This window comes from Numenius arquata, chromosome 4, assembly GCF_964106895.1.
Source record: "Numenius arquata chromosome 4, bNumArq3.hap1.1, whole genome shotgun sequence".
NCBI lineage: Eukaryota > Metazoa > Chordata > Aves > Charadriiformes > Scolopacidae > Numenius > Numenius arquata.
This window is the reverse complement of record NC_133579.1, coordinates 74,098,241-74,110,496: the sequence shown is the minus strand read 5'-3', so window position 1 is coordinate 74,110,496 and position 12,256 is coordinate 74,098,241. Positions and strand designations below refer to the sequence as shown.

Sequence of the window (12,256 nt, the reverse complement as noted above, 5' to 3'; positions counted from 1 at the left end):
CAGCCTTCTTCCCGTACTTTTCATCCCTTTGCCAAAAGGTAGTTTCACTGGTGGTCAAAAGCAGTATGCATTTCACTGAGGAAGGTAAATCAAACTGCTTCTACTTTATCTCCCCAGGATTTTTGTTTTAGGGTTGTGGTTTGGTTTCTTTTTTTTCGGTTTTAAAGTGAAACTAGAAAGCAGCTTGGCTGTTGGCTGTAGGTCCGAGGAGAAAGAAGGACCACCTTTGCTCCTTTGGAGCACAGTGGATCTGCAGTGCCGTTGCAGATGGTGTTGCAGATCTTCCAGCTTCTGTATTTGCTATTTGGATGGTGTTGGCCTTGAGCGGCTGCATTCCTGACAGCTCAGAGCTGGGCACGGCTGGATCGATAAGACACATCAAACGGTGTCTGAAACCTGCAAACGGAGGCACTTTCACCTTTTCTATATCATGCTTTCTTTTTAGACGTGTTATCAGCCACTGCTGCAGTATGTCATCAAACTTGGGAACACACGGGGGTTTGTTGAGAGGCGAAGAGTGTGGCCAGTAGGTGAAGGGAGGTCATTCTCCCCCTCTGCTCTGCACTGGGGAGGCCACAACTGGAATACTGCGTCCAGTTCTGGGCTCCCCAGTTCAAGAGACAGGGAACTACTGGAGAGAGTCTAGCATAGGGCAACAAAGAGGATTGAGGGATTGGAGCATCTCCCTGATGAGGAAAGGCTGAGAGAGCTGGGGCTCTTCAGCCTGGAGAAGAGAAGGCTGAGGGGAGACCTTATCTATGTTCACAAGTACCTAAAGGGTGGGTTGGAGGAGGATGGAGCCGGACTCTTTTCAGTGGTTGCCAGTGAGAGGACGAGGGGCAACGGGCACAAGCTGGAACATGGGAAGTTCCATTCAAATATGAGGAAGAACTTCTTTCCGGTGAGGGTGCCAGAGCCCTGGAAGAGGCTGCCCAGGGAGGGTGTGGAGTCCCCTTCTCTGGAGATCTTCAAGACCCGCCTGGATGCAGTCCTGAGTGATGTGCTCTGGGCGACCCTGCTTTGGCAGGGGAGTTGGACTAGATGATCTCTAGGAGGTCCCTTCCAACTCTGACAATTCCGTGATTCCGTGAAGGTAGACCTTGTTCTAACAACATGGAAAAGCCTGATGTGAAGAACGCTGGGGTTTCTCTTAAGAAGAGAATTTACCAGGTACAGCTGGCATAGGAGGCAACGGAGATTATAAAAGCAACCCTTTCTCTTCTTGTCTTTGTCTTCCTTCCCACATTCCAGTTCTGGAAGGGAAGAAGACAAGAGGTGCAGTTCTCTGGGTTTGCAGCACTGTTTCACTCTCACGTGTCCTGCGTGAGATGGGAAGGAAAGTGTCACAGAAGAGCCAGCACTTGGTCTGGTTTGGGTAGCTGTGGGTTCAGGGACACTGAGGAGGAGGGGAAATAAAGTTTTGCAGTCATTTGTCACTGAGATGGTGAGAGGGTGGTGATGTGTGAAGTCTATTCCTCATTGTCTTATGGCAAAATTCTACTGAACCTTCATGCATTCACCTGACAAGCCAAAACCACAAATTCTCCATGTAGAGTGCCACGATATGCATAGCCCTTTGCATATCTGAGGAAGTTAAGGGCCGATGAGACTGAATATGGCAATGGTCCCTCAGTAGAATCATAGAATGGTTAGAGTTGGAAGGGACCTTAAAGATCATCGAGTTCCAACCCCCTGCCATGGGCGGGGACACCTCCCACCAGACCAGGTTGCTCAAAGCCCCATCCAGCCTGGCCTTGAACCCCTCCAGGGATGGGGCAGCCACAGCTTCTCTGGGAAACCTGGTCCAGTGTCTCACCACCCTCACAGGAAAGAATTTCTTCCTAGTATCTCATCTAAATCTTTCAGTTTAAAACCATTACCCCTTGTCCTATCGCTCCACTCCCTGACAAAGAGTCCGTCTTTGCAGCTCTGCCTTTTTCTTTGAAGATGTGACTAAGCAGGCGTGCAGCTTGCTGGAAGAGGCTGACCAGAGAGGTGGTGGAGTCTTCTTCTCTGGAGACATTCCAAACCTGCCTGGACACATTCCTGTGCAACCTGCTGTGGGTGGACCTGCTTTGGTAGGGGGGTTGGACTAGATGATCTCCAGAGGTCCCTTCCGACCCCATATCATTCAGTGATCCTGTGATACTTTGAATTGGCCAAGGTGTGAAATTACTTCCTTGGAGTCACTCAGGCAACACAGCTGTAGAAGAGCAGAGAATTGCACCTCAATACTCTTGGTTTCATCCTCATGTTGCAAAAGCAAGCTCATAATTCATTGTCTTCAGATAGTTTTTAACAAGTATGGTCTGTCCAGTAGGGCTTTGAGAGAAATGTGTATATTCCCTCTTACGACAGGTTGTGCACAAACACACAACCCAGCTCTCAGCAGGCTCTGTTTGCACCCGTCTTGTTTGAAATACGTTAGATTTCCTTTGATTCTTACCCTGGTGAAATGGTGAGAATGAAAATAGTGGCACTGGTTTACGTCTTGCCTTTTTTTGCAAATACTTTTGTTCTGCACAACTTCACTGGAGATAGTGAAAATTAATGTCTGCATTTTCACTTCATTGTTTTCCACAAGGCAAAACTCCCTCTTCTCCAAGGGTCTTCTCCCGGCAGCAAACATCATTAATCTTTCATTTATTATACCTCTTGATTCAGGGCGTTGGTTAAGCATCCACACTTCTTTAAATATATCTGCCTTGGAACTTATGTACTATATATAATGGCAGCATAGCCACATGATGTTCTCTACCACTAGGGCTATTTTTAAAATGCTTTCCTGAATGATTTCCTATCATCATCTTCCATTTACCTTTGTCTTGGTTGCAGCCTGTTAATGACGAAGAGAGCTGATTTGGGTGAAAGTTCACTATTAACTTAATTATCTTTTATTCAGGTCCACTGGATTACTGCAATAAATGCTGATTGCTATCTCAGTCTCTTTCTAACCCTGAGTTTTGCTTTTGCACTGCAGATTGTCTGCTAAAAATGTGCCAAGGTGGGTTTTTTTGTTGTTTTTTCTAAGTATCCTGTCTACAGCATTCATGATTGCCTGTTGATCCTTTAGAAATTAAAATGTGGAGTTGCAATATTGGTATTCAAATGAGAAAAAGGCTGTGATCAGATGGGTGTTTCTTGCTGATGTTCACAGAATCACAGAATGGTAGGGGTTGGAAGGGATTTTCGGAGATCATCTGGTCCAACTCACCCCCAACAGAGCAGGTTCACCCAGAGCAGGTTGGACAGGAACGCATCCAGGAGGGTTTTGAATGTCTCCAGAGAAGGAGACTCCACCACCTCCCTGGGCAGCCTCTTCCCGGGCTCTGCCAGTCTCAGAGTTTTTCCTCATGTTCATATGAAATTTCCTGTGTTCCAGTTTGTGCTGGTTGCCCCTTGCCCTGTCACTGGGCACCACTGAAAAGAGTCTGGACGCATCCTCTTGACCCTGCTCTTCAGATATTTATAAGCATTGATGAGTCTTCTCCAAGCTAAATAGACCCAGGTCCCTCAGCCTTTCCTCATCAGAGAGATGTTCCGGTCCCTTGATCACCTTTGTAGCCCTCTGCTGTCCCCTCTCCAGCAGTTCCCTGTCCTTCTTGAACTGGGGAGCCCAGAACTGGTCCCAGTGCTCCAGATGGGACTTCACCAAGGCAGAGCAGAGGGGGAGGATGACCTCCCTGGACCTGCTGGCCACACTCTTTTTAATGTACTTTAGGAGATCATTGGCCTTCTTGGCCACGAGGGCACATTGCTGGCTTCCCTGTCTCCTGTACTCCTTGTGCATGACTTTTAGCGTAGGAAACTTTCACTTGTACCGTCATTTTCTGCAGGAATCCTAAAAGGCTCTTGTTTAGAAGCCTAATTAAGATTTTGGTGCATAAGTAAATGGCAGCACGATGCTTTCTTACCTCTTAGTGCTGAGCACCAGCATGTTACCTGTTAATCTCAGCTTTGACCTCTGTGGACAGAAGGTGCGTGTACTAAGTCTAAAGGTGATAAGAAAGTACCTTAGTTCCTTTATGGAAGAAACCCCACAGATATTGATTTTTGCTTTTGTTCAAAGTCCTAAACGCTACACAAAGCCAGCTTTCACGTTTTCATCGGTGTCATGCCACTTTGCTTTCCCATCTCAGCAGGGGGAAGCGTCTCCCTTGGCTCATGCTGTGATTTCTGCTCGCGCTTCTCAGGAGCCTGTGCTCCTCACCCGACCGTGCTCAAGTGCTTCAGCCTGAAAGGCTGACCCAGGGCTGAAAGTGGTTGAGAAGCATGTATTTATTTATCCCCTCATGCGGCTATCGCAGTTGGCTTTAATTTCTTACGTGGAAGTGTTTAACATCTTCATTGGCGATCTTGATAAGGACATAGAGTGTATCATCTGTAAGTTCGCAGATGACACCAAGTTAAGCGGGAGTGTTGATCTGCATGAGGACAGGGAGGCTCTACAGAGAGGCTTGGATAGGTTGGATGGATGGGCCAACATTAATGGTATGAGCTTCAACAAGACCAAGTGCCAGATCCTGCACTTGGGCCACACCAACCCCACGCATCGGTACAGGCTTGGGGAAGTGTGGCTGGAAAGCTGCCTGGCGGAAAAGGACCTGGGGGTTCTGATTGACAAGCAGCTGAATATGAGCCGGCAGTGTGCCCAGGTGGCCAAGAAAGCCAACGGCATCCTGGCTTGTATTAGAAATAGCGTGACCAGCAGAAGTAGGGAGGTGATTGTGCCCCTGTACTCAGCACTGGTGAGGCCACACCTGGAGTATCGTGTCCAGTTTTGGGCACCTCAATCCAAGAGAGATATCGAGGTGCTGGAGCGAGTGCAGAGGAGGGCAACGAAGCTGGTGAAGGGCCTGGAGAATAAATTGTACAAAGAGCAATTGAAGGAGCTGGGACTGTTTAGTATGAGGAAGAGGAGGCTGAGGGGAGACCTCATCACTCTCTACAACTACTTGAAAGGACACTGTAGAGAGGTTGGTGCTGGTCTCTTCGCACAGGTAATTAATGACAGAACGAGAGGGAATGGATTCAAGCTGTGACAGGGTAGGTCTAGACTGGACATTAGGAAAGAATTTTTCACAGAACGAGTGGTCGGGCATTGGAACAGGCTGCCCAGGGAGGGGGCTGAGTCACCATCCCTGGATGAGTTTAAGAGTCGTTTAGATGTGGTGTTGGGGGATATGGTGTAGGGAAGAACTTTGTAGAGTGGGGTTGATGGTTGGACTCGATGATCCCAAGGGTCTTTTCCAACCTGAATGATTCTATGATTCTATGAAGTGAATTTCCTGGGTCGTACTGTCAGTGCCGTAGCTTACCTTGTACTCATCCTAAGACCAGCCTTCATTCAAATCTGCATCGACGTTACACCTCCCTGGTTTTCCGTATTACCTGCAGCTATGGAAGAAACAGCACATCAGGGTATGCCATGAACTGACCTCGGAGAGGGTTTTGGAAACTGAAGCCTGGCGCTAAATTTCTCATCTGGTATTTAGGAAGGCAGGTACTAACACTCTGCTCACAGCACGGAATGCTCTGCGGCTCTGTTAGGCTGGGCTGGTTCTCAGAGCAGTTCTTCTCTGATACATTGTTTCAGGTGCGAAATTAATGTTTATCATCTGATAGTCTTCCTTTAAAAAAGGTTTTTATTACACCTGTACATATATTTAGTGTGCTGCTCTGAATGTTGCATGACCAACCTTTTTGCTTTTCAAGTGTCTTTTATAAATCATGGCACATTGATATACTGTCACATCAATAAATTAAGTTAAGGGACTAACCTAAACAAATGCCAAAATCATTAGCAGTTAATTAACCTTCTGTACTTCTCTCCAAATTGACTTTGGTTTAATTGAAGACGTGGGCTCAGTTCGCTTGCTCTGTGCTCATACAAACAAACAAAATGAACATGACACAAAATAGAATGAGGGGAAGGGGAAAGAAGGGAGAGCGAGGAAAAGTGTGGAAAAAACCATACCAACACATCTCCAACACGAAGTACCCGCAGCAAAACATGAGCTGTGTGGTTACAACAGCAGAAGTGGGAAAGAAGTGGTGATGCTTAGGACTTCTTAGAATCATAGAACTGTCCAGGTTGGAAGGGACCTTTAAGATCATCTAGTCCAACCATCAACCCAACTCTGATAAAAACCATCACTAAACCATGTCTCTAAGCACTATGGCAACCCGGCTTTTAAATCCCTCCAGGGATGGGGCCTCAACCCCTTCCCTGGGCAGCCCATTCCAAGGCTGAAGAACCCTTTCTGTGGAATCATTTTTCCTAATCTCCAATCTGAACCTCCCCTGGCACAACTTGAGGCCGTTTCCTCTTGTCCCATCGCCTGGGACTTGGGAGAAGAGACCGACCCCCCCTGGCTACACCCTCCTTTCAGGGAGTTGGAGAGAGCGAGAAGGTCTCCCCTCAGCCTCCTTTTCTCCAGGCTGAACACCCCCAGCTCCCTCAGCCTCTCCTCACAAGACTTGTTCTCCAGACCCCTCACCAGCTCCGTTGCCCTTCTCTGGACCCACTCCAGCACCTCAACGTCCTTTCTGTGCTTCCCTTGTCCCTGGCACTCAGTAAGAATATCCGATTGGATTGTTTGGCAAAAGTTTTGACTTACTAGGGTGGTTTTTTTTTGGGGGGGGGGGGGAGGGTGGGGTGTTCTTGTTGGTGGAAGTTTTTTATTTATTTAATTTTTTTTTTACAACAACAGAAAAACTCAGTTTCCTAGAAAGGCATGATAGCTCATAAAATAATACCTGCTTTCTTGTTTCCAAATTACAAGTGGGAAGAGCATTGTTCATCTAAGCTTGCTGGAGAGCATGAAAATGACTTCGTGCCACTTCTCTGAAAATGGCATGATCTTAATTTAAGAAGGCGTTTGTTTGATGTGTACGGCAAACTGCGTAATTAGTTGTGCTTGCTTAGCTACTGTAGTATTTGGTGCCCTCATCCAGGACCATGTGCCAGGTACTTGGTCTATGTGCCCGCGTGCTCTGGGCGATGTGTTACGGACCACAGGGGAGGGTCTGTATTTACACCCTTCTGGGATGTAAATGCGTCCTCTGGCTCTGTGTGTGTACAGGCCTTACTGGTGTCAATGATTCTCAAGATCTGACCCGAATTTGACTTTGTGGTGGTGACATATTGCTAGTGCTTTACTGCGTTTCACTCCCCTTTGCACCTTTAGCTCAGTCCTGGTGCCTTGCATCCTGGAGAAATGGCTGGTGTTGTGGTGACACTCCAGCGCCCTGATGGTGGCTGCTCTGTGTGGGTTGCTTTTCAGACTGATGCATTAAGCTACTTTTTAAGACTATTAAGAGAAGCTCGATTAGTTTAACTACTCTAATAAGTCATAGAAACGTAGAACCATAGAATTGTCTAGGCTGGAAGGTACCTTTTAAGATCATCTAGTCCAACCATCAACCCAACTCTGATAAAAACCATCACTAAACCATGTCTCTAAGCACTATGGCAACCCGGCTTTTAAATCCCTCCAGGGATGGGGCCTCAACCCCTTCCCTGGGCAGCCCATTCCAAGGCTTAAGAACCCTTCCCGTGTCAACATGTTTCCTAATCTCCAATCTGAACCTCCCCTGGTGCAACTTGAGGCCGTTTCCTCTTGTCCCATCTCCTGTTCCTTGGGAGAAGAGACCGACCCCCCCTGGCTACACCCTCCTTTCAGGGAGTTGGAGAGAGCGATATACATATGTATATATATAAATACATATGATTCAAAAGTATTTGTCAGAAACATTGTGGAAAGAGCAGAACTTCCACTTGAGAGCTTTTTTTTTCTTCCTTGTTTTACTGCCTCATAAATAAATATGGCTATCCTAATGTTCTTCAAATAGTTTAGTGTAACCTATTACCTTGTATTTTACCACAGTTAATATCAAATTCCATATACCTGAAGTATTAATCAAAATATTTCCAAAATGGCATTTGCTGTTGCAAAGATACTGTGTTGACAATGGATATTGTTTTTTCTCCTTCCAAAGAAAGTGTGCATCAATTAAAAAAGTTTTTTCTCTTGTTAGAAAAAATGCTAAAAATCTTTTACATTAACATGCTGGTGTGCATACAAAGTTAATATGCATAGGATCAATATTTATGTACATATATAAATAAAAAGTGCAGAGCTGTGGTGGGTTTTGTTGGTTTGGGGGGTGGGGTGGGTTGTTTGTTTTGTTGGTTTGGGGTTTTTTTGTGTTGTCTTTTTTAAGGCAGTGCCTAGAGATTCTAGTAGATTCAAAAGACTTACCCTGCCAAAGAAGGGGATATTGGAATGAAAGTAGCAGGTCCTGGTATAGATGATAATAAAATATAATATGCTTATAGATCTGCGTGAGGTGTGGAAGAATAATTTCCATATTCTTTCTCTTTGAAAGTTATTTGTGACCGTTAAACTTGTCTAGATTATCCTGTTCCTTTTGGAAAGGGTCTTAACTGAAGTTCTGCTTGATCTAGTTTTGTTAAAAATTATTTTTAATATATGTATTTTTTTATTTTCTTCCCTCAGAGCTTGTCTTAAGTTTAATGAATTGGAAGCTGCGGTGGAAATTTGTACATTTAAAAGCCACAAGAAATGCTATGTTAAAGCTGTATATTTGAATCTGTAGGAAATAGGCTTGTCCAGTGACTATGCTAATAAGAAAAATTTATGTATATAAATGTGCAGACGGAGCTGATAAGTTTTTCCTTCTGTGATGAGATTTCCTTTTATTAGTTAATGCTGACTTTGCTGCGTTAGGACTGCATTCTCTGTCGCTCTTTATGAGTAGTGAAGTTACCGCCACCGTAAATGCAGGGAGCGTGGAGGAGGAGAAGGAGGAGGTAGAGTAAACAATTTATTTTCATGTGTTTGGGATTACCGCATAACTCTCAAACGGAAGGTGGAGTTTAATGGTCACCCTTAAGTTAGATGGGGGAAAAAACCTCAGAAATAAAATGATTTACTTAGACTTCCTCTATGTCTGTATTACTGTCATTCTCGGTTCAGTCTAATGATTAAATGATGCCTTTTTATTTATTCAGATTTGATTAGTAGGAGAGGGATTTAAATATGTATTTTCCTTCTATACTAACAGGAGCTTGGCAAGAGGGATTCAAGGTGAGCTGAATATTAGAGAGCAGAAAGGGAGATTTGGAGACATCCATCCCTTTGAAAACCGGGCGTACCACAGGGGTTACACTTGGGTACCCTGAGGTTTGCAACGTGTTTGTGTTTGAATGGGGAGGAGGGGGGAACAGATGAATTTGGCTCCTCCTTCATCCACTCGCATCTTGCCACTTGGTCCAAATGACAGCTTATCAGAAGGAATTGGAAATTTTGGTTATAGATTGATTCTGGCTGTTTCCCAGTTACTACTTTACCCTGAGAAGACACTAAGTGTATCCTTTAGTCTGTTTTTCATTGCTCGGTTTAAGTTGAAAAGCAAAGGGAAGTTTCTCTGAGATCATTTAGAAGACATAATTCTATTTTCTAATCACTTCCAATGTTATAACGACTTGCTTGTTGTAAAACTATTTTGCTTACCCCACTCTCCTGAACCTGAGGTGCGGTATCATTATAATGTGGTTTAAAGACTAACAAGAAACGGCTCAATCTGTAATATCTCAAAAATGGTTGTTCTGAAGCAGTGATTTCTGGTGCTTCTTGACTTCTGGCTCACAAGGCCACTTATGTAGCCTAATTATGACACCAGTTCTGTGAGAAAAGCATTCGATTTGAGTTAGTATTGAGTAAAAGGATTAAATGCATGCTGGGAAGACTAGTTAATGTGTGCAAAAGGTGCAGCTGAAGGAACTGATCTCAGCTGAACATAAGTAACCTAAGAACTTCACTAAAGAAGATGCCACGGATGAGACTAAAGACCACACTTTGATTATCATATCGTCAAGGGCATAGGAACTTTTTGATAAAGATGATGTAGTCTCACAAATAGAGTTGAGATGAAATATTTTGTTAATGTATATTTTAAGATGATTTGGTGAAAACAGAGAAATTATGGTTCAGCAGCCTCTCGTACCTTCCTTGCCCTTCTGAAATTTATTACCATGGCTTTTCAAGCTTGGCAGGTATCTTGGAGATACCACTTTATGGACTTTTCAGCTGTCTTTTCACTGTTGGTTTGAGCATTCGCTCTTTGATAAAACTACATTGGATTTCGGTGCGGTAACAGGTGGCTCAAAATTGAGGGCTAAAGGCATAAAGTATGAACACACAGGGCACGTGTGGCTCTCCACATCGGGGGGTTTAAATAGCTGTAGCTGTGTGCACTCACATCAGCCCGAGCTGAAACTTCTCTGTTCTAATGGTAGGACACTGTGGACACCTGACATGACTTACTCAAAGGAGAATTACATTTAACACAGCACTGCTCACTTGACTGGCCAAGAAGGCCAATGGCATCCTGGAGGGCATCAGGAAATGTGTGACCAGCAGGTGGAGGGAGGTCATCCTCCCCCTCTGCTCTGCCCTGGGGAGGCCCCATCTGGAGCACTGGGTCCAGTTCTGGGCTCCCCAGTTCAAGAAGGACAGGGAACTGCTGCAGAGGGGACAGCAGAGGGCTACAAAGATGAGGAGGGGCCTGGAGCATCTCTCTGATGAGGAAAGGCTGAGGGACTTGGGTCTTTTTAGTCTGGAGAAGAGAAGGCTGAGGGGGGAACTGATCAACGCCTATAAATACTTAAAGGGTGGGTGTCAGGAGGATGGGGCCAGTCTTTTTTCAGTGGTGCCCAGGGACAGGACAAGAGGAAATGGGCACAAACTTGAACATAAGAAGTTCCATCTAAACATGAGGAGGAACTTCTTTCCTGTGAGGGTGGCAGAGCCCTGGCAGAGGCTGCCCAGAGAGGTGGTGGAGTCTCCCTCTCTGGAGACATCCAAACCCACCTGGACACGTTCCTGTGCAACCTGCTGTGGGTGGACCTGCTTTGGCAGGGGGGTTGGACTAGATGATCTCCAGAGGTCCCTTCCAACCCCATAGCATTCTGTGATTCTGTGATAACAGAGCTCCAGTCATGGGCCAAGGTCATGGGCCAAGCTACCTTGAACCATGTCAGAGGAACGTTAAAGGTCCATTGTTCACCCACAAGGCCGACTTCTGCATTATGGCAGTTGCAGTAACAAAATCTAGTTTTGCTTTTAGGGCTTCTTTGCTGTTTGGTAGCTTAAAACTTTAACTTTTTTTGAAACAGTCCATGCGACTAGGTAAAAAGGGGAGAAGAAAAATACTCAAAAGTGGCAAAACTACTAAAAAGACGGGTTTAATGTTGCCACAAAATAGTAAATACAGGAAAAAATCCTAGGTAGGAATTTAACATGCTTTAACACTCCAAGAAACAGAAATATTTCAAGTGTACTGAACATATTGAACATTTTGAGCACTGATCCTTTCTTTCTCATTGCACACATTATGCTCGCCTTTTTTTCTTACGTTGTGGTTGCATTTCCCTACATCACCACAAACATTTATTTAAGAAAAGTCATGCTTTTTAAAATAGAAGCGTTCCGTTTGAAAGTGCTTTCTGATTTTACTACTAAATGTGTTTTCAAAACATATTTCCCTGCAACTTGTCTATCAAATGGATATTGCGAGCAATATGTTCCTGTTATGTATACAAAAGCCCACTACTTAAACCCAAGGAAAATCAAATTTTAACAGGCTATGCAATTCTATCATCTCTTTCAAAAAATAGGAAGACAGTCAAAATCCAGTTTTTCGATAAAATTGGTGCTTGTTTGGGACTATAATCACTAACGATGTCAGGCTTTATGTGAAGTGAAACCTTTTAGAAGCTTATCCTTCCCTGACCTTGGTCTGCAGGACTTTCTTTCCTCCTCTAAAGCTGCTTCACAGTGCAGGTCAGGACATGGACCAGGCTGCTATGGACCGTGTCACAGGAACGTTAAAGGTCCGGTGGTCACCCACAAGGCACACTTCTGCTGTTACGGTGTGTCTCCCCCGGTTCAGGCTGTATTTTCAGAGTTCTGGCTCGACTTCTCCCTCTTAAGAGGGGTGGAGCAGTGAAGTGTCCCATTCCCCAAGCCTGAGCCTTGGCTGCAGGACTCTGGCTGTGCCTGCTTTGCCTGATCACAGAATCACAGAATCATAGAATCTTCATGGTTGGAAGGGACCTTCGAGATCATTGAGTCCAACCATACACCAAAAAAACTCACCAAACCAAACACAAAACAAAACACCCAACCCAACAATCCTGAGCACTAGAGCATGCCCTGAAGTGCCACAT

General features: G+C 45.0%; 1 protein-coding gene across 4 annotated transcripts in view; it reads left to right on the top strand.

The window, feature by feature from the left end:
• Positions 1 to 12,256, top strand: part of TPK1 (thiamin pyrophosphokinase 1) — a 361,500-nt gene that overhangs the window by 108,818 nt on the left and 240,426 nt on the right. The window lies entirely within an intron of this gene.